At 41.1% G+C, this 21879-nt stretch overlaps 1 protein-coding gene and 1 non-coding gene across 2 annotated transcripts in view; both read left to right on the forward strand.

Annotated features, from left to right (window-relative positions):
* LOC124788249 overlaps positions 1-11147 on the forward strand; it is an 82845-nt gene extending 71698 nt beyond the window's left edge. The window contains exon 8 of the mRNA XM_047255440.1: positions 10714-11147. The gene's annotated coding sequence lies outside the window, so the exon portion shown is untranslated. The remainder of the gene's footprint in view (positions 1-10713) is intronic.
* On the forward strand, positions 3214-3288 carry Trnas-cga. The gene has a single exon. It is a non-coding gene; the product is annotated as a tRNA-Ser (tRNA).
* Positions 11148-21879: the final 10732 nt, after the last annotated feature.

Raw genomic sequence — 21879 nt, forward strand, 5'->3', positions numbered from 1 at the left:
ATTTAAATATCTCGGAAGCACTATAACTGAAGACTTGAGATGTCACCAGGAGCTGAAAACTCGAATTGCCATAGCGAAGGAGGCATTCAACAGAAAGAAGATACTCTTATGTGGCAAATTAGGTAAAAGACTAAGGAAAAGGCTTGGCAAATGTTTTGTCTGGAGTGTGGCACTATATGGGGCAGAAACATGGACACTGAGACGAGAAGATGAAAAAAACGTTAGAAGCATTTGAGATGTGGATGTGGAGGAGAATGGAGAGAATGAGCTGGATGGAAAGAGTGAGTAATGAAAGAGTATTGGAAAGGGTTGGTGAGAGATGTCTGCTGAAGGTTGGAAGAGAAAGGAAAAAGAACTGGTTGGGACATTCATGAGAAGGGAGTGCTTGCTAGTAGATTCTTTGGAAGGATTGGTTTGTGGGAGAAGACAGAGGAAGGAGGAGGTACAAGATGATAGACAACATAAAGGGATGAGTAAACTATGCAGACCTGAAGAAGATGGGAGAAGACCGGACAGCCTGGAGAACTACCATGTGAAAACCTGCCTTTAGGCAGAACACTGGTGGTGGTGGTGGTGGTGGTGGTGGTTGTGGTGTCACCGCCAGACACCACACTTGCTAGGTGGTAGCTTGAATCGGCCGCGGTCCATTTAGTACATGTCGGACCCGCGTGTCGCCACTGTGTGATCGCAGACCTAGCGCCACCACAAGGCAGGTCTCGAGATACGGACGAGCTCTCGCCCCAGTTGTACGGACGACATTGCTAGCGACAATACGGACGAAGCCTTCCTCTCATTTGCCGAGAGACAGTTAGAATAGCCTTCTGCTAAGTCCATGGCTACGACCTAGCAAGGCGCCATTAGCCTTACCTAGTTTGAGAGTTATCGTATAAATGTCTCCAGAAGAACGTTGTAAACCAACAAAGAATAAAGTTAAGTATATTCCAAAGCTATGTATTTTCTTTATAGCAGTCATAACATATCCTGTTCCAGACTTGACGCCAGTCGGCGTGTGTGTACGCGTGCCTTTCGGCTCCCTTCTCAGTGTGGCGTAGCTAGCTTGTTACGCCACAACCGTGGTGGTGGTGGTGGTGGTGGTGGTGATTGAAGTGACAAATGAGATTTTTGATTGCCAACATGTGAACATGCTGCTTATAGTTGTCTGTGAAAAAAAAATACAATCCTTTCACATTCACTCCACAATACTGGAAATTTTGCCCTTTTGCTTCATACACAGTCATATGGTTTACTAATCTTACTGGATGTGGAGCCTTTTAGAGCTGAACGGTAAGTTTGTTGAAAAGGGTGGAATGTATGATATGAATACTGATATGGATTTTTCTTTTCTGAATAACATTTCTGCTCTATGGAGTTGGTTAGAAGCTTTTTTCTGAGAGGATACGGGGTACATTGAGCAAATTTAAGAATTCTCTTGGAAGTGTGCTTTTTCATCTTTGTTCTTATCCTCTGGTATCTTATTCTGTATTTGCTGATTAGTTTGTTGAACTAAAACATTTTTTGTGGCTAAAATTGTTCACTCAGACAACCATTCTTTGTTATCGTAGTTCCTCACTATAAGTGGATACAGGTTTTTTATTAGTTGTTCCTCTATCTTTACCATGTTGCGCAAGTTTCATTCTAGAACATTTGGGAATATTCTAGTGCATTAAAACACTTGTTAACATTCGAGAATATTCATAATAGCTTAAGAACTTTATGGAATAATCTTGAATTCTCCCCCCCCCCCCCCCCCCCAATTGAAAAATATGTTGATTCAAAAGAGAAATAACATTTGCTGGTGATCACCACGATGCGAACACTCATACCTCCACAACCAGTACTACTATCACCGTACAGGCATTATAACGTGCATGAGAGGGAACCAAGGGCATCATCAGACACAAAAACCTGTGTTTGATGGTGTTTGGTTTGGCAGGAATTGTCAACTGTACCCACACACACTTTACTATACAGGGTGAAGCAAAATGCGCGCACTCGAGCTTCGCAGCGTGATACCTCGCATGCCAGCGATAAAAAAATGTCTCTCCCAAAATTTCATCTGGCGAATACATCTGGCAGAAAAAGGATGTTAAAGAGTGACAATCTGGCAACACTGTAACCACATGTATGATGACTACCTCTGTCAGCACATATTGGTTGTACTGTGCAGTGTATAAAGTTTTGGGTTAGTATGCAGGAAGTCGAGGGTTCAATCCTGGGTTGAGGCATACGTTTTTATTGGTAAATGTAGTCCAAGTGGTATGGTATCTGGCACGTTAATTGTCAACACCGATTGCAGCGGGTCCTCTAGAAAACATTTGCACTTACATACTACAGTCGTAGAAATGGAAGACTGGTGAGCTTTGGAAGAAGCCCTTTCCACATCGTGGGCATGAATTTGTTCACACCATTTCATCTACTAGATGTGAAACCTGTTTTCTTTGAACCTTCCTCCATTACAATTCGTTAGGGCCTTATGTTACCAGTAGGACTAGCAACACTATTTATATGTGTTATCACCATGGTCCCATTAATTATGCCTTTCAACATTGAGTCTGGTAACTGCATGCTGTTTAGTGCGTATCTCAATGCATTATAATTATAATAATAATAATAATAATAATTATTATTATTATTATTATTATTATTATTATTATTATTATTATTATTATTATTATTATTATATCAATAGGATTGTGTGTGGAAACATCACATCTGTTACCATTAGGGAAACAGTGTAATTTAAAGCCGAACATTTCACAATTAGCAGTCTCAGGATGAATCATGCAGAACAATACCTGTCAGAAGGGTAATGTGCATTAGTTGGAACAACACACAGGACTGATGGTGTGTTTATACTGTATGCACTGTCCACCAGACAGGGACTAGTGTGGCAGACATATAGCATAGACAAACAATGTATATATGAATGAGATTTTCACCCTGCAGCGGAGTGTGCACTGATATGAAACTTCCTGGCAGATGAAAACTGTGTGCCGGACCGAGACTCGAACTCGGGACCTTTGCCTTTCGTGGGCAAGTTCTCTTCCAACTGAGCTACCCAAGCACGGCTCACACCCTGTCCTCACAGCTTTACTTCTGCCAGTACCTAGCTTCCTACCTTCCAAACTTCACAGAAGCTCTCCTGCAAACCTTGCAGAACTAGTACTCCTGAAAGAAAGGATATTGCGGAGACATGGCTTAGCCTGTTACCTGTGCTTGGGTAGCTCAGTTGGTAGAGCAGTTGCCCGCGAAAGGCAAAGGTCCCGAGTTCGAGTCTCGGTCCGGCACACAGTTTTAATCTGCGAGGAAGTTTCAATGTATATGTGGATATGCTTCTGGTCCTTGGTGCATCTGATAACTGGGCTGATGTTGCTGCTCGTGAATATGCACCCCAACCTAGGATTGAACCCTTGATCTCCTGCATGCTAACCCAAACTTTATACATTGCACCAACTGCACAGTACAACCCATATGGCTGACAGAGGTAGTCACCATCATGTGGATACAGTATTGCCAGATTGCCACTCTTTAACGTTCAAAGATCAACTCTCAAATATAGCTGACTCCCACTCCCATTCTTTATTTTCCAATAACACTTTACTACCGACATCTGTTGTTCAAATGATAACTATACCTACACAGTATTTGTTTACAGTCCCATAACAGAGTTTACACATTATTCTATTTTAAAGAATGTACACATTGTTCTGAGACAAGAAATTATGTAAACACAGTCTAGTATATACAGTTGCGACACTCATTGCTGTGAAAATTGTTGCCATCTGACCGTTGAAATGGCACTAGTGCTCCTAGAAAGCAATCTTAAGATTAACATTCATTTTTAATCTTTTGCTACTTCCTTAATGAAATAGTTATTATGTTTCTGTATTTACTAATGCTTCAAGTTATCAAGACTTGAATGATCATGAAAGAAATGTAAAAACAGCTAAACCTCACAGATTCAGTTCCATAAGCTACAACTTATTCATGGAGAAATACTTTCAAATGTGTGTATAACTGCAGCTTATACTGCTGAAATCAGGAGAACATAAACACACATTTCATCCACGAGAATCATATACAGGGTGTCCATAATTGAAGTTCCAGTTTCAAAATACTGTAGAAAGAAAACCACTGCTCGGAATGATGTCAAATTTGAGCAACATGTTATTGACGCAGGGCAAATGTCATGGAAAGAAAAAAATAAAATTAATGAAAATTTGACTCGTAGGTGGCGCTGTAAGCGTTGGAATATGCACACCAATATACACACAGCATATGGATTTTCCTCAGTTTGCATTCAAGATGCCAAATGTGACTCTCCATGAAGGATCATGTGCTGCTGGTAAACCTTTTACAAGAATGGTAACCGTGTGCTAGTAGCCCTGCAGAAGCTTCGGCTGATCAGGGGTATGAGAAAAGGTGTGGGAGAAAATGATTAAAAAATTTGAAAAGACAGTTTCTTTTGAAATGCAGTGTAGCAGAGGTTGGAAAGCAGGATCCGAAGTCTGTTAGAGATGTGACTGCAGCATTCCAAGAGTGGTTGAGTGGTGGTGTGCAAACATTGCTGTGCAAATGGAATTGCCCGAATTTTGGACATGCCTGTGAGCGTGGTGCATAAAATCCTATGAACCACCCTGCATAGCTATTGATACAAGATCACCCAGGTTCAGCAGTTGCTTCCTATTGAACTGCCAGAAAGACTCTGGAATTTCTTGCTCGTAGGGAAGTGGACAATGAATGGTTGCAGAACATTCTGTAGACAGACAAAGCCCATTTCCATGCCAGAAGACATGTCAGTACATAGAATTGCATAATATGGGCAATGGAAAACCTGAACACACATCAACCAGTGCAGCAAAGGTGACTGCATGGGGTGGGTTAACAGCATCATTTATCGTATGGCCGTATTCTTTCTAGTAGAGGAGTCTTGCGGGTCCTGTTACCTGTGCCATCACTGGCGAATGCTACGAGAGTCCAAATAACTTACGGGAATGCAGGCGGATGATGATGTCAACAACAGCCAATATTTCCAAAGGAACACATCCTGCCATTTGCAATGCATGATTGCCCAGTTATTCCTTGAAAATGGCAGGGTGTGCTCCTGTTGAAATGTCAGCAGTTGTCATTGACATCATTTTGCTGCATTCACATAAGTTATTTGAACATTGTATAAGCTGGGAGAACCTCAAGTCTCGCCATGAGTCTTTTGTGCACCATCATCATTCCAATCTTCAACACTGTGGATGTGTGGGTAGGATCATTTTTATGCAAGCTCATACTCCTCTGCACATTTCACAGCCAGTGAAGTGACTGCTGCTGGAGCATTTTGGAAATGGTAGAACTACCAGCTGTCATTTTCTTACAGCCTGGCTGTCTAGATTGCCTGATCATAACACCACAGCCAGAAGTCATACAGATTATCTGAAAGATTTTGTGTTCTGTGCTCCAATTACGAACATAAGTGGATTGAAGGCACACATTGCACATGCATTCTGAATGTGACCCTCAAAGACACTGATATGTTGTGGAACACACTGTTTCTCGATTTCAAATTTTGGTGGACAACAATTTGAAACCAATTTTTAATGCAGTTTTTGGCCTCAGGACAGTTAAAAACTGATTTTTCCTGTCCTGTCTGGTACAGCCTTGCCTTGGTGGATGGGCATATCTAACTTAAAATGCCACAAATGTTGACTGTCGAACTTGTGCAGTTGTGCACACTGAAGAGTACAGATGGTGTAATGTGCAACCTCATTTATGTTAACACTTGCAGTGCCATCTATCCTCTTTTCATCTTCATCATCATCATCGTCGTCATCATCTTTTTTACGTGTCCCCCTGCATCAATAATATGCTGTTCAAATCTGACATCGTTCTGAGCAGTTATTCTCTTTCTACAGCGTTTTGAAACTAGAACTTTTATTATGGACGCTCAGTATTTCTGATGTCAGTCCTTACTATGAGAGGTGCTTTCCTTGACATGTAACAATTTTATATGGAGTCTTATGATTTGCACATCCTTACACTTGTCTCAGCTTTTCAAAGCATATATATAGAGGGAAACATTCCACGTGGGAAAAATATATCTAAAAACAAAGATGATGTGACTTACCAAACGAAAGCGCTGGCATGTCAATAGACACACAAACAAACACAAACATACACACAAAATTCAAGCTTTCGCAACCAACCGTTGGTTGCGAAAACTTGAATTTTGTGTGTATGTTTGTGTTTGTTTGTGTGTCTATTGACATGCCAGCGCTTTCGTTTGGTAAGTCACATCATCTTTGTTTTTAGATATAATTTTCCCACGTGGAATGTTTCCTTCTATTATTATTATTATTATTATTATTATTATTATTATTGTTGGCGAATTTTCCCTAAAAGGAAATCGTTAAGCTTATGACTTTGAAGGCTTGTTCTTCTTGTCCTTCCAGTACTCCTTCATTCTCTTGGAGAGGGCCTCTTTTCTCTCCTCAGACCATTCTTGTTTGGTCCGCTGTTTTAGCGCTTCTGACTTTACTTCTCAGTTGTCTATGTGTTTTCGGAAGGTGCTTCTGTCTGTGGTGTTTGTGGTGCCAATTGCTTGTAGGTCTTTTCGGACTCCTTCCATCCAGGATGTCGAGACTTTAAGTGTCTTGATGTGTTCTAGAATTTTCTTGGTGAGTCTTGTTTCAGGGAGTCTATCTAAATGTCCGTAGAATTTAAGGCGCCTTTTTCTCATATCGTTCTCGATGTTCGAATATGCTTCTACTGTCGAGTTCTTATGTAGTCTGTAGCCATCTGGTGTGGGTCTTCCTCCTAAAATTTTCCTTATGATTTTGCGTTCTTCTTTTTTGATTTCTTCAATTTTGATTTTCCTGTTGAGTGCTAGTGTTTCGCTGGCATACAGTACGGCGGGTTTGATCACTGTGTTATAGTGTCTGATCCTGGTGTTTCTGGAAATGCATTGTTTGTTGTAGACGTTTCGTACCATGCCTAGTGATTTCCGTGTCTTCTGTTGTCTGTCTTCGTAAGCCAGTTTCTCTGTTCCGGTCGGTTCGATGATTTCGCCTAGGTATCTGAAGTGTGTGACCCCTTTAATTTTGCCGTACTTGGTTGTGATGTCGTCGCCTTCTCTTGTTAGGACTTGCGTTTTTTCAAAAGAGATTTGTAGGCCGACTTTCTCGGCGCATTCTTTCAGGATTTCGATCTGTGTTTTTGCTGATGTTGGGTCATAGGTCAGTATCGCTAGGTCGTCTGCGAATGCTAGGTAAGGGATTTCCAGTCTTTTCCTTCCTAATGTGACTGGTCTCCAGGTGTTTTGTCTCCTGACTTCAGCTTCCCATTCGCTCATTACTTTGTCCAGGACGATGTTGAACAATAGCGGGGATAGTCCATCTCCTTGTCTTAGGCCAGTGTGGATTTCAAAGGGGTCTGAGATTTCGCCCATGAATTTGACTTTGGATTTTGTATTGGTTAGTGTGTGTTCGATTAGTCTTCGAGTCTTTTGGTCTAGGCCTTTTTCTCTGAGGATTTGGATGAGGGACTTTCTGTCGATCGAGTCGTAAGCCTTTTTGAAGTCGACGAAAGTGCAGATGATTTTTTTGGGGCTTGTCATGTGGGATTTTATGATTGATTTCAGGTTGAAGATTTGTTCGGGGCAGGCTCTGTTGGGTCTGAAACCCGCTTGGTATTCCAAGATGGCGGGTTCCAGTTGTCCTTGCGTTCTGGTGAGAAGGCAGGTTGATAGAATTTTGTAGATGACCGGTAGCAGGGAAATTCCTCTATAATTGTTTGTGTCTGTCCTGTCACCTTTCTTGTGTAGCGGGTGAATGAGTGCGGTCTTCCAGTCGTCAGGTATGATTTCGGTTGTCCAGGTGTTCTGTATGATTTCGTTTAGCGAGTTTGGTCCTAGGTTCTTCAGCAGTTCTGCCGTTATTCCGTCTTCACCGGCTGCCTTGTTGTTTTTCAGTTTCTTTATGCAGTGGAGGATTTCTTCTTTTGTTGGTGATGGTGAGTCTTCCGGTGCGTTGGCCGGTTCTCGGGGTTCGAAGGTTGAGTTAGGTTCCGGGCAATTTAGTAATTTTGAAAAGTACTTCGCGAGCTCTTCACAGTTTTCTTTGTTGGTAAGTGCCAGTTTTCCGTCTTCTTTTCTGAAGCAGAGGTTCTGTGGTGAGTATCCTTTGACTTGGTTGGCGAACGTCCTGTAGAAATCCCGTGTGTTGAAATTTCCGAAGTCTTCTTCGATGGAGTTTAGCTGATCGTTTATGTATTTGCGTTTCTCTTGTCTTATTGTTTTCGATGTTTGTCTTCGAATTTCATAGAAGTTGTCCTGTGTTTCTTGTGTTTTGTTGCTGTTGTAGTTTGTGAAAGCTGTTCTTCGATTTTGTAGGGCGATTTCGCAGGTAGTGTTCCACCAAGGGTGCCTGGGTTTTCTAGTCAGCGGGATCAGTTCTTTGGCTGTGTTCACAATTTTTTGTTTAAAGCTGGTCCAATCTTCCGCCTCTTGTTTTTCCCAGTGTTCTGTGATGTTCGATTCTCTGATCTTTCTTGTATCAAATTTCGGTGAGGTCAATTTCTTTTTGTGTTGTCTTCTTGGTGTGAGTTTGATTTTGATTCTTGTTAGGTAGTGGTCCGAATCTATGTTGGCGCCTTTTCTCACTTGGACGTCGTGGATTTCTTTCTGGTATTCATAGGAGATTGCCACGTGATCTATCTGGAATTCGCCTAGTGAGTGGACTGGTGATCGCCATGTCTTTTGTTTCTTGGGCTTTTTCATCAGGGAGGTTGACATGATTTTGAGGTTGTTTTGCTGGCAGAGTTCGATCAGTCTGGTGCCGTTTTTGTTGGTGAATTTGTGTGCAGGGAAATTTCCTAGTGTTTTTCTGTAGCGTTTTTCTCTGCCGATTTGTGCGTTGAAGTCGCCTAGTAGAATTTTCGCGTTGTCTTGGGGTATTTTTGCCAGGGTGGTTTCGAGTTTGTCCCAGAATTTGTCTGTTTCTTCTGGTTTGTCCTTGTTGTCTGCGTTCGTGGGGGCATGTACGTTGATGAGGGTGTAGTTCTTGTTGGCGTGTTTGATTCGCATGGTCATGAGCCTGTTGTCGATCGCGTTGACTTCTTTTACTGAGTCTAGGATGTTTTTGTTTACTGCGAAGGCCATGCCGAGGAGTGCTCCTCCTTTGCCGATTTTCCTGTTGGTTCCACTCTTGAAGAATCTGTAGTTTCCGTAGTCTATTGTGTCTGAATCCGTGTATCTTGTTTCTTGTAGCGCTAGGATCGAGATCTTTTGACTGGTGAGTTCCGTTGTTAGATTGTGTAATTTTCCCGTTTGTATTAGTGTCTGTATGTTGAAGGTGCCAAAGTATGTGTGTGTTTTCTTGGGTAGTTTGCCAGAGCGCTCCGACTCGCCCTTTAGTACATCTCCAGGTCCCCAGAATCCGAGTGCCTGGTTGCCGTCTTGCGACGGGTGGATCGTCCACCTGGGGTAATGTTGTTTTTAGGTGTACTTGCCATTATGCTTGTAATTCGTCTGGCTTGCGCCAGTTTGGTAGAACCAGGGATTTTCAGTTCCTGGAGCTCGCATCAGCCGCACCATTGGTGACAGACGCTGGCCAGAGTACCGGTGGTTACCACACAAACGTGTCTGGGCTTTTGTGTTAGTTTTCTTCGTTTCGCCGGTTTTTACTCCGGGTACTTATCCTCGAGGATGTGATAGTTTTGGTCCGCCCCGAGTATTTGATTTCCTTGGTGCCACCCATATCTGGGAGGCTTTCCCCTATCCGCCACCTGGGGAGGCGCCCGATGGAGGATCTATCAACCTCACACGGGTTCCTTCTATTATATATATATATATATATATATATATATATATATATATATATATATATATATATATAATTTAACTACTTTTGCTTCAGAAGTAAATATATTGAAGATTCGTGCCTTTTGTGGCTCAGATGTAGCAACAATAGTGGAATTGCTTTCTTCTGTGTTGGGAAACAGTTTAGTGGTTTATTTGAGGCATAAAATGCTGTAGGTATTGCATTCCATACATGTTATGTGCCTGGAAGAGTAGAGAACAAACCTTCACATTGTTGAGTAGATACATGACATGTTTCCCCAAAAGGTCACGTTTCGTGCTGTTTACTACTCAATTTTTTTGTTCTTAAGAGAAAACGTTCAATAGATGTCTGTAGGTTGCAAGACAATAACTGTCTTGTAAAATACCATTTCAACCTCCCAGGGTCCCATGGAAACTATGGAAAGACCAATGTGGTGTCATTTTTCAGTTATTGTCAATTTTTATGGCACTAAATACGCTCTCCATTGTAAAAACTATGTTACAAATCAGTGTAAATGTTACTGTTTACACTCATCCAATGTCGTATTCAGAAGTGTAGCTTGCAAGCTGCTTGGAGTACTGATGTCACAGAGTATAACAAGGAAGAACACAAGTGTTGTGACTGTATGGGTTAGACTGTCATAGCACTACTTAATTAAATTGCATTGCTATATGTTTCAAAGAATGTGCACATTATTTTGTTACACTTTGTATGAAGAGTAAGTTCATGTGTGTTCTTTTTCCTTTGGCATCTTTTTGATTTATAGGAATGAAAACACTGATCCATAATTGAAAAACCTTGTGGGTTTGCTAGTCCTCCTAGAGTAATGAAACACAGACTACTTGTTGTTTTTACAGTATATTATATAATTGTTTTGTTTTTTCAGATAAGCAGCTGATCAAATGTTTGTTCCAGATGGTAAAGATACATACAAAGTATCATTTGAAATTTTTTGAGATTTCTAGGCCAGTAACTAAACATTTAACAAGGTGGCCTGTTCCTCGCATCTCATAAAAGTTTCAGAATTTTGTTAATTGCTGGCATCTTACATTTCATTGACACAATGTGAAGCACTGTTGTTTGTAAGCTGCAGATACGCAAAAGTTTGTAAAAGATATTTTTAGAAGCTTTAATTCAAGTTTAGTGGATTCTTTTGATGTAACTGATTATTCTGCTTGTATTTTTTGTGACACTATGGTTTAAAATTTTGTATCCGAAAATAATAAAACACCCACTTGCATTATTAGTGTTTTAGAATGAATGAGAGTGTATTTTTTGTAACATAGCTCTTTTCTATTTTTTCTATTTATATGTTTTCATAAGTGTGCTGTACTTTATGGCCAATGTAGTAATTGTATTTAAAATTAAGACTTTGATAATGTATTAAAATGTAAATAAAATTACTTGATGGAAACATTAAGAGGTTTTCTTGAGTGACATATGAGTAACAAGTTAACAGTCCAAAAGTTCTGTTCCACTATCACAGTTTTGGATAATCTGGTAATAAGTCAACAGTGCTTTTTATTCCAGTGATGGAAGTTTAAAGCTTTAACTAATAAACATGCAGAAATATTGGCAGTTTTTCATCCAGTTTATATGTGCAAACCAGTCTATAGGTGTGGGTAAATGCTTTAAGGTTAGCAGGAGAGAGGCAGTAACAGATTGGCCCTTGAAGGTCATTTCTTTAAGTGTATTAGAATAGTTTAGTTGGAAAATCAATCCCTGCACCAAGCAGGATTTGAGCCTTCTTCATGCAGAAAATTTTAAAATGCCTTGAAGATTCTACACAGCTAATAATTTGCCAGAAATAAGATTTCAGCTGATAAATAATTGTCTTTTGAATTGCTTCATAAATCAGAGGAGGATGAAAACATAACATTTAAAATTCATCTGTGGTGCTCTTGTGATTTTATGGTTTGTGGTGAATATGGATAGAATTTGGCTTGCCACTGTAGCAACGCGCAGGGTGGGAGTGGTCAGGACTGGTTGGTGAGCATCCATTGTGATGTTTCATAAATAAAAGACAAAAAAATTTGTTCAACAGAAACATGTTTATTAACCTGAAAATTGGTACATAAGCCCACCTGGCAAAGTGCCGACTGTCTAGAGGTTCATTGCAGCCATGGTGTGGAACACAAAAATATTTATGTTTTCAGGAGAGCAGGAAAAGATCTCTGGTCGAGTCAGGAGTCTGTAACAGAGAGCGACCTCATATCAGCTTGCCACTGTGCTACCAGCATCCAAATGCCTATGTCAGTTCTCTGTGAGCTCCTATTGGTCGAGGATTGCTCTCGCAGCTGCCTCTCATCAGTAACCCTCACCCCGGGAATGGTGTTTGCACCAAATGCAGCTGGGCACTGATGACCGCACAGTTGAGCGCCCATCAAAACCAACCACCACCACCACATGCTGTGGCTGTGGGAGCTATCTCTCCACAGGCAGTAACATCAACTAAATAACTCAGGGCAGTATAATTTCTTCTCCCCTCCTCCCCCTTATACCCTCCTAACAGGTAACTGACCACACATCCATCTTCCTTCCCACAAGAGTCGTGTTTCATGTTCACAAAAGTTACAAGCTAAAGGAGAGTAATTGTTTTCAAATAACTTTGTGTTTCGAGGGATATGTATGCAATAATCATTTTGCCTGATTGAGTTGGGGTCACAGGGGCTAAGAGGGGGCTTGTATATTTTTTCTCTTGCATCTCAGTCTTATCTTATAAATGTTGCCATACTGACCCTGAGGCAACAGAGGTCATGGTAGGTTGAAGCAGCAAGGCGAGACAGTCATTTGCAGCAGCGAGGTCGGAGTACAGCTGTTAGTGGCAGATGGCATGTACCCGGTTGCTTGTGAGCCACAAGGCAGGTAATGAAAGGGATATAACACTTCAGCAAGACAGAGGGGCATTTTTACATAATAAAATGAGATAAAGTTTGGAGAGATTTAGTATGGACTACAAACCTCTTTCTCATGTGGATACAGGCTAAAATTCTGACTGGTATACCCTTAATAGCATTAAAAATAGATTTGAGAACTTAGTCTTGAGTTTACAAAAATATGGATGAGAATTAGGACGAGGTCAGTTTAAAACTCCACATGGTGGTTATGCCACCAAACATCCTATCTCAGCTATTTACGTTTACCAACTTACCATAAGGGTGTTGCCACGAACCCTTGCCCTGCTCAATCATCAGATCAGTCTCCAGTCGAGCACATATGGAACTTCATCAGAGATGACTTCAGCGTCATCCACAAACAGCATTAACCATCCCTGTATTGACTGCCAAATGCTATAATCATAGAACTCCATTCGACAAACTGGCTTCCAGCACCCGTAAAACAATGCATGCACGTTTGCATGCTTGCATTCAACATTTTGGCAGTTACATCAGTTATTAATGTACTAGTATTTCACATTTACAGTGGCTTATCTCACACTTACATTAACCTGTGACCTTGCAGTGTTAATCATGTAGACAAATGTAGTCTTGAAATTTCATTACCCAGGATTAATTATTTGTTGGCATTGCAATTTTTTCCATCAGTGTATATTCATATTGTAAAGACAATGGGGGGCAGCATTTATTTTCTGTCAGTGCTTACTTTCCACATCACAGATCAGCATCGTGCTCCAATGGTATTTTGTTGAGAGAATGCCTGACATGGAATACACTTCAACAGAAAGTCAAAATTGGAGTTTTTATATGAAGAGCCCTGCATTTTTGCCATTTTTTTCCATAATTCATAAGTAGAACTCTGACTAGTAACTGAATGTGCAGTGCTATTAACGACAGCAACCAGTCACTAACTGTTGAGGATTGTATCTGGCCAAAACATTTTTAGTTGCAATTCATGTTTCAGTGTCACTATGTTTTTTTTGTTTTTGTTTCTTTTTTTTTCTGATTGTGAATTTCACTCTGGAGAAGTATGGCCAAATAAGTGGATTAAGGACGGAAATGACCCAATGTGGTTAATAACAGACTTCTTAAAATGCTGAAGAAGTAGAGATTGATTGCACTCTAGTATGAGAAGAGAATGTGAAAATGTCAGCAGGCAAAAGTTAGTAGAAATTTGCGCAACTATAAAAAGATCATTGTGAAAAGCATACAAGTTCCACTGTCATATGTTTGTGGAGGATCTTGTCAAGAATCCGAGGAAATTCTACTCCTTCATAAAATCACTAAGTGAGTGAAAGGGCTCTATCCAGTCACTCATCGACTAGTTTGGTGTGGCAACGGAAGACATCAACATGAAAGCTACAGCTTTTAAATTAGCATTTAAAAAATCATTCACACAAAAGGGTTATACAGACACACCATAGTTTGCCTTTGCACAGACTTTCATACAGAGAGCGTAGAACCCTGACATTCAGAAACAAATTAAAGAGTTAAAAACAAACAAATCACCAGGTTCATATGGCATCCCAATTCATTCTTACAGAGTGTTTTCTATGGCACTGGCACGTTACTTAGCTTGCATTTATCATGACTCTCTGCCCCAGCGCAAAGTCCCAAGTGACTGGAAAAAATACGTAGGTGATTCCTGTGTAAGAAGGGCGAAAGAACAGACCCTTATTCTTAACAATGGTATGTCGCAGAACTTTTGAATGTATTCTGAGTTCAAATATAATGAATGTCCTGGAGACAGAAAAGTTTGTCAAAAAATTCATGTGGGTTTAGAAATAATCACAAGTGAAACTCAGCTTACCCTTTTCTCACACGATATCCTGCAAACAGTGGGTGAAGCACAACAGGCAGATCCCATATTTCTAGATTTCCGAAAAGCATTTGATATGAAGCCCCACTGCAGACTGCTAACAATGATCCAAGCATACACAATAGGTTCACAATATGTGATTGGCTCTAAGACTTGTTAAGTAATAGAACCGAGTACATTGTCCTCAGTAGCGAGTGTCAGTCAGAGACAAAGGGTATTATCAGGAGTGCCCCAAGGAAGTGTGATGGAACTGCTCTTGTTTTTTATGTACATAAATTATCTGACAGAATGAGTAGCAATTTATGGCTTTTTGCTGATGACACTGTGATGTATCAGAAGGTATCATAATTGAGTGACTTTAGGAGGATACAAGATGACTTAACAAAATTTCTATTTCATGTGATGAATGGCAGCGTGCTTTAAATGTAGAAGAGTGTGAGTTAATATAGTAGGAAAAACAAAACAATTCTGTAATATTCAAATACAGTATGCTTGGGGTGCTGCTTGAGAAAATGACATTTGAATGGTAAATGGTTGACTTCAGTTTATTGGGAGAGCGTTATGGAAGTGTGTAGCTCATCTGCAAAGGAGACTGCGTAAAGAACACTTTTGCGACCCATTCTTGAGCATTGCTAGAGTGTTTGTGATGCCCACCAGATCAGATTAAAGGAAGACCTCAAAGCAATTCAGGAGCATTCTACTAAATTTTTTGCCAATAAATTTGACCATCATGCGAGTGTTACAAAGATTTTTTGTGAACTCAAATGGGAATCTCTGGAGGGCAGACTACTTTCTTTTTGTGAAACACTATTGTTACATTCCATCCTGGATTTTCCATTGTTTGATTTTTGACTATTGAAAAAATTTAGAGAACAGGCATTTTCAGCTGACTGCAGAAGATTCTACTGCCACCATATTCATTTCACGTAAGAACCATGAAGATCAGAGAAATTAGGGCTTGTGCAGAGGCATATAGGCAGTTGCTTTTCCTTCACTACATTTTCAAATAGAGTAGTAAAGGAAATTAAATGATAATAGTGGTTCATGGTAGCCTTCTCCATACACTATATGCAAAATATGTATGTAGATACAGAAGTACATCTGCACCAACTTTGTAAGCTTCAATTGCTACTGACATTGAAGAAACTGTGTAAGCCAACCAAATATGGGTAATACACACAAAACTGGTTTGACTTGAATAAACTATTAGTTACACTCCTTTAGAGAGGAGATAGGGATAGGTTGGAAGGGGGGCAGGTGTTAAAAAAGGAAAGGCACATCAGCCAGTTCTCAAGATCAGAGGCCTGTCCTCAGAAAAGATGGGCGCCACCACTGAAAGGAAACATTTGGTAATTTCCATTGATTGCAAAGCCCTTCTCCTGTTGAAAGTAAGTCACAACAGTGAAAAACATTATCACACTCTACCTTCACACGCTGCCCCACCACACCAACAGATGTGTTGATTCAGTATCAGTTTGAAGAACGGCAGAACATGTGATGGATAGTGACTAGTAGCAAGCATAGCCATATCCATTTATCATGAAATGTCTAAACTATTTCATGATTTGCCAAGAAATTAATATGAGTTGCCCTCCTCCTCCTCCTCCTCCTCCTCCTCCTCCTCCTCTTCCCCCCCCCCCCCCCCTGTCCTCATCTTGAGTATCCTCTTGAGACAGGCAAAACATAAAAACAATAACCCCAAGGAAACCATACTCAGTACCAAATCCATTTATTAATTACTTCATAAATGTTTGTAACAGTCTTAACAAGGACTATCGCAACTCTAGCAGCTAATGTTATAAATGAGTTAACAGAGGACATTTATCTGATTCCAAGTAATTACAAGAGTCGTAAGCAGATTGAAAAACACTAAAATCCCAGAGATACATGGCATTTCAAAAACATTAATAATTTTTTTTTATCTTACTTTATTGCTAAGCCACTGGCCAATATGATTAAGAAATCCATGATAGGATAGAACAGTGGGAAGTCCAGGATGGAACAACAATAAGGAAAAGATAGATTGCTACTCAGCTCATAGAGGAGACACTGAGTTGCAGACAGGCACAACAAACAAGAGTGCTAAAATACACTGACAGAAAAAAAAATTGCTACACCAAGAAGGAGTTGTATGAGATAAACAAACGTTGGTAGGCATGTTTCTACATCTTGTGATGTTGACCTGCTTTATTTCTTTGTTGATAGTCCTTGGTATCGACGTACTGCGTTGTTATCCTGGCTAAAAAATGGGGGGGGGGGGGGGGGGGGGAGTTCAACACTGACTACTGTAAATGATGTAGCTGACAGTTGCACACCTGCGTTTCACAGTTCTTTACTTTCACTGTTCACGACCCCCCAGTTTTACACAGTTTATGTGGCCTGATCACTATTGGTTAACTTTTGATAAGCCTCATTAATAGTTTGCAAGCTAACGGCAGCATACTGCTACGATAGTTTACCGTTGAACATCTATGAGCAGTAAAAACCTAACCACTCAGATCTTGCAGAATAATACAGTGTATGTGACACCACTGAACAGCCACTGTCATTATTTTACACACAGCCTATTTGTGTTACACTTATTTCACGGCTAAGTTGAACCAATACAGGTTTCTCGTCCGAAAATCGGCCGAGGGCTCACTGTCTCAGGACCAAAAATTGGGCCTTTATATATCCTCACAATAATAGGTACTGAAACCATACATTGGTCAATGTTTAATTTACAGAAACTACAATTAAAACATAACTCATTCTATTACCTGAATATATAGAAAAACTACTTCTTTTTAACAGTTTCTTCTACTACAAGAGTTAGGCCAAATTATTTGTTTAAATGATGAAATCAACAGATATAGTTATATAAACAAAACTTTTGAAAAACTGGGTAATTATTTTGGAATTAATTACGGGCTGGCTTTGCTAATATGTTTTCGAATGGAGCCAAATAAATACTTTAATAATGCTAGTAGTTCTCCCCCAAATATTTATAATTAGAATTTATATTTGTTTATGAGTCAACAATAGAAATGTTCAAATGCGAGTGAATTCCTAAGGGGCCAAACTGCTGAGGTCATTGGATCCTAGGCTTACACACTATTTAAACTAACTTATGCATACTGCTTATGCCCAAGGGAGGACTCGAACCTCCGGCACAAGGAGCCGCGCAATCTGTGATGTGACGCCTCAAACCATGCGGCAATCAACAATAAAATGTAAGTCATGAAATAATTACTGATTTCACCCTATAACAAAAGATATTAACTAGGAATGGTCAAAATAAACTAGGAAATTGATGACATACACAAAACTAAGCACAAAATTAGATTTGGTGCTATGTTCTTTAAGACTTTCTCTTTTATGGAAATGCAGATTACACTCATGTATGTTAATGGTTATTAGTCAAAAATGAAAATAAAATGAATTTAAGGAGGCAGATGGCAAAACAAGAGAGGAACTAAAAAGATTCCAGCTTGCTTCGTCAAAATCTGAAAGATGACCTCTATTAAAATTTCATGCCAGTCAGATAAGAGTGGTGCTACTAGTGCCAGTATTAGGATGCAAATCAGGTTTGCTTTAAATACTTCCTGTAATGGTCATGGGTGTTAGTTACCTTTGAGATTGGAGGTAGTGATGATGTTAGTCAACAAGTTCCTTTAAGACAACGAAGATGCCTTTATCAGCAGCTCACAGAGTTTGAATGAGGTTATGAAATGGGGCTACAAGAAGCTAGATTTCCCTTCCACAGTACTGCAGAAATACTTGGTAGGAATGTAGCCATTATAAATGAATGCTGGCAGCAGTGGTCATGGGAAGGTATGGTTGCAAAGAGACTGGGCACTAGATGGCCACGCGGCAGTACCAAGACCGAAGACCATCATGTTCGAGGTGTGGCTCTGGCACACTGTACTGTGTCTGTAATAGCAATTTGAACAGTAGTTGGCACCACAGTGTCAATCAACTGTTACAAATCAGTTACTTCAAGGACAGCTTTGAGCCAGACATTCTTGCATTCTACTGACCCCAAACCACCACCATTTGTGACTTCAGTGGTTTCAAGTGAGAGGGTGGAGGTATGTTGTTTTTTATGATGAAAGCTGGTTCTGCCTTGGTGCCACTGATAGCTGTGTGTTGGTTAGGAGGAGGCCACTTGAGGGCTTGCAATGAACCTGTCTGCATGCTAAAAACACTGGACCTACATTCAGACTTACGGTCTCAGGTGCAATCTCATATCACAGCAGGAACACTCTTGTGGTTGTCCCACACATCCTGACTGCAAAACTGTGTGCCAGTCTGGTGATAGGACTTTTTGTGCTGCCATTTACAGACATCATTCCAGGGGTACTTTCCAGCAGAATAACACTTGTCCACATACTGCTGTTGTAAGCCAACATGTCCTACAGAGTGTTGACATGTTGCCTTGGTCTACTTAATCACCGAATCTGTCTCCAATCGAGCAAACATGGGACATTATAGGGCAACAACTGTAGCATGATCCACAACCATCATTAACTTCCCCGTACTGACCTTCCAAGTGCAACAAGTGTGGAACTCTATCACAAACTTACTTCCAACACCTGTATGACACAATGCATGCACATTTGCATGACTGCATTCAACATTCTTGGGGGGTACACCAGTTATTAATGTGTCAACTTTTCACATTTGGAGTAGCATTTTTGTGTTTACCTGTAATCTTACAGTGTTAATCACTCAAAATATTTTAGCTAGCAGATGTATTCCCAAAATTTCATTACTCTACATTAATTATTTCTCTGTGTTGTGATTTTTTTCCTTTAGTGTATTTAAGCTATCAGACAAAGTGCTTCTTCCAAAGTAGAAAATTCTCACAGAGTCACCCAAGCACAGCTCAAAACACATTTCACTATCTTCAGGAGTTGAGGCTCATCTCTGACTGCGTATGATGTGAGCAGCAGTCCAGGTAGGGTGGGCTGTGGGAGTAAAGAAGAGCTGTGAAGCAGGGAGCAGGAAGACGCAGAGAAGTTCTGGGGATCAGATAGGGCTGCTAGCTGCAGTGTCAGTTGGTTGTGCCGGGGGAAGAGTGGAGGAAGGGGGAGAGAGAAAGGAAGAGGAGAAAAGGGGAAAGGACTATACACGTTCATTGGCAGGATAGACAGCATGCGTCTACTGGAGTGGGAGCAGGGAAGAGTATAGACAGGTGGGAGATGGGGACTAGCAGAGTTTGAGGTCAGGGGAATTACAGGAATGAAGGACATGCTGTAGTGAGAGTTCCCACACATGCAGTTCAGAAAACCTGGTGTTGTTGGAAAGAATCCAGACAGCACATGCAATGAAATGGTCATTGACCCCCCAATGCCTGAATAAATTTCTAGACAAAAGATAATAATCAAAAATTGTGGCACTTTAGAAGTACCTGAAACACTCAGAAGAATGCAACACATGTCAGCATTGGCAGCTTCACGCAGAATCAGCACCTACCAGCACAGGTGCTCAAAAATAATTAACCTTCCAATTATTAACATTGCATTGGTCTGATGCAAATTCATGACAGTCAGCATTAAGGGGTGAAACCGAAACTATTCATTCTAGGCAGCATGTTAAGCAACTGAGAGGTCAGCAACTTGGTGGTCCAGCTGTCTCTTGGCCTGAGTTTGGTGGTGGTCATTCATGTTGACAGACAGCTTGTTAGTTGTCATTCCCATGTAGAAAGTGGCACATTGGTTGCAGCTTAGTTGATAAATCACTTGGCTACTTTTGCATGTCCCCCTGCCTTTGATGGGGTAGCAGATGCCAGTGACAGGACCATAGTAAGTAGTGGTGGGAGGACATATGGTCCAGGTCTTGCATCTAGATCTATCACAGGGATAAGAGGCACGAGGCAGGGGTTTCGAGCAGGGATGAAGGGATGAAGTAGTGAGAGGCAGGGAGACTGCTTAGATTGGGTGGGTGGGGGGGTGGGGGGGGTGGCTTCAGAGCGTCACTGTGGGAGGGGTGGAGAGTATAGGTGGGTGGGGTGGGGGGATTTCTCATTTTGGAGTGCAATGAGGGATAGTCAAAACCTTGACAGAGAATGTGATCCAGTTGCTCCAGTCTTGGGTGATACTGAGTCATAAGAGTAGCATTCCTTTGTGGCTGGATAGTAGACATGTCAGGAGCAGTAAATGACTGATGAAAGTAGGTTAGGAGTAATAAACTGAATGAGTTGATCCATAAGAGCAGAGATTCTATCTGTGGGGGCACAGTAACCAGGCACTATGGGGTATCCTAGGTGGTTGGGTTACATACTTTAGGAAGTGTGTAAAAAGTAGGAGTGTAGGAGGTGGTGGGGGTGAGGAGAAAAATAGGTATAGGGGAGAGGCTCTGGGATGAACCTAAGTATTTGAGGAAAGACTGAAGATTCTGCTGGATACCTGTAGTGGGATCAATGTGGCAGGGCTTGTAGATGAAGTATCTGACAGCTGGAAGAGTTTCTCTGCCATGTAATCCATGTGACTCATAACCATAGTGGTGGAGCTTTGTCAGATGGTAGATTTATAAGATTGGTATCAGTTTTTAGGTGGTGGATTATGGTTCTTTCTGCAGATGCAAGGTTGGTTTCCATGTTGAGGGATTTGGGGAATGATGATGAGACAAGGTTCGAGGTTAAATAAATTCTGGAAAGTTAACAGGGTGTGACTTAGAGGCAGTGGGGTGGAGCACAGTTGGATGGAGGTGTAAACTGAGCCGGGCAGTGTTCAGCATTGGTTTTGGTTTGAGTCTGATTGGCAGGGTTGGTGGTAAAAAAAAAAAAAAAAAGTTTCCACTGTTGGGATCAAGAGAAGGCTTTAACAAGCCCAGCATAACTGAATTTGGGAGTGGAGCAGAAGGTAACGCCTTTGGAAAGGACAGATAGTTCTGTGGGACTGAGGTTTGTGAAGGACAGGTGTTGTGTGTCTCTTTAAGTTCTAAATTCTGTAAGATGGTTGGAAAGAGTTCATAAGTGTGTGGTAAATTGAATAGATCCTCAGGGCAGGGTTAAGTGGCTATGAGGGGATGCAGGGGACATTCGATAGAGACTACTGTGGAGGTGGAGGACAGTGGTAGCCCAAAGCTTCAGTATGATGTTAACAGGGTGGAGAGTTTTTGAGGTGGCATTGTGCATGTTGCTCTAGTTCCCAGAGGGCAAAAGTTTCAATCTGTGGGATGGGATGCAGAATAGGAGTATTTTATGTGGTGTCACCGCCAGACACCACACTTGCTAGGTGGTAGCCTTTAAATCGGCCGCGGTCCGTTGGTATACGTCGGACCCACGTGTCGCCACTGTCAGTGATTGCAGACCGAGCGCCGCCACACGGCAGGTCTACAGAGACTTCCTAGC

This window comes from Schistocerca piceifrons, chromosome 3, assembly GCF_021461385.2.
Source record: "Schistocerca piceifrons isolate TAMUIC-IGC-003096 chromosome 3, iqSchPice1.1, whole genome shotgun sequence".
Classification (NCBI taxonomy): Eukaryota; Metazoa; Arthropoda; class Insecta; order Orthoptera; family Acrididae; genus Schistocerca; species Schistocerca piceifrons.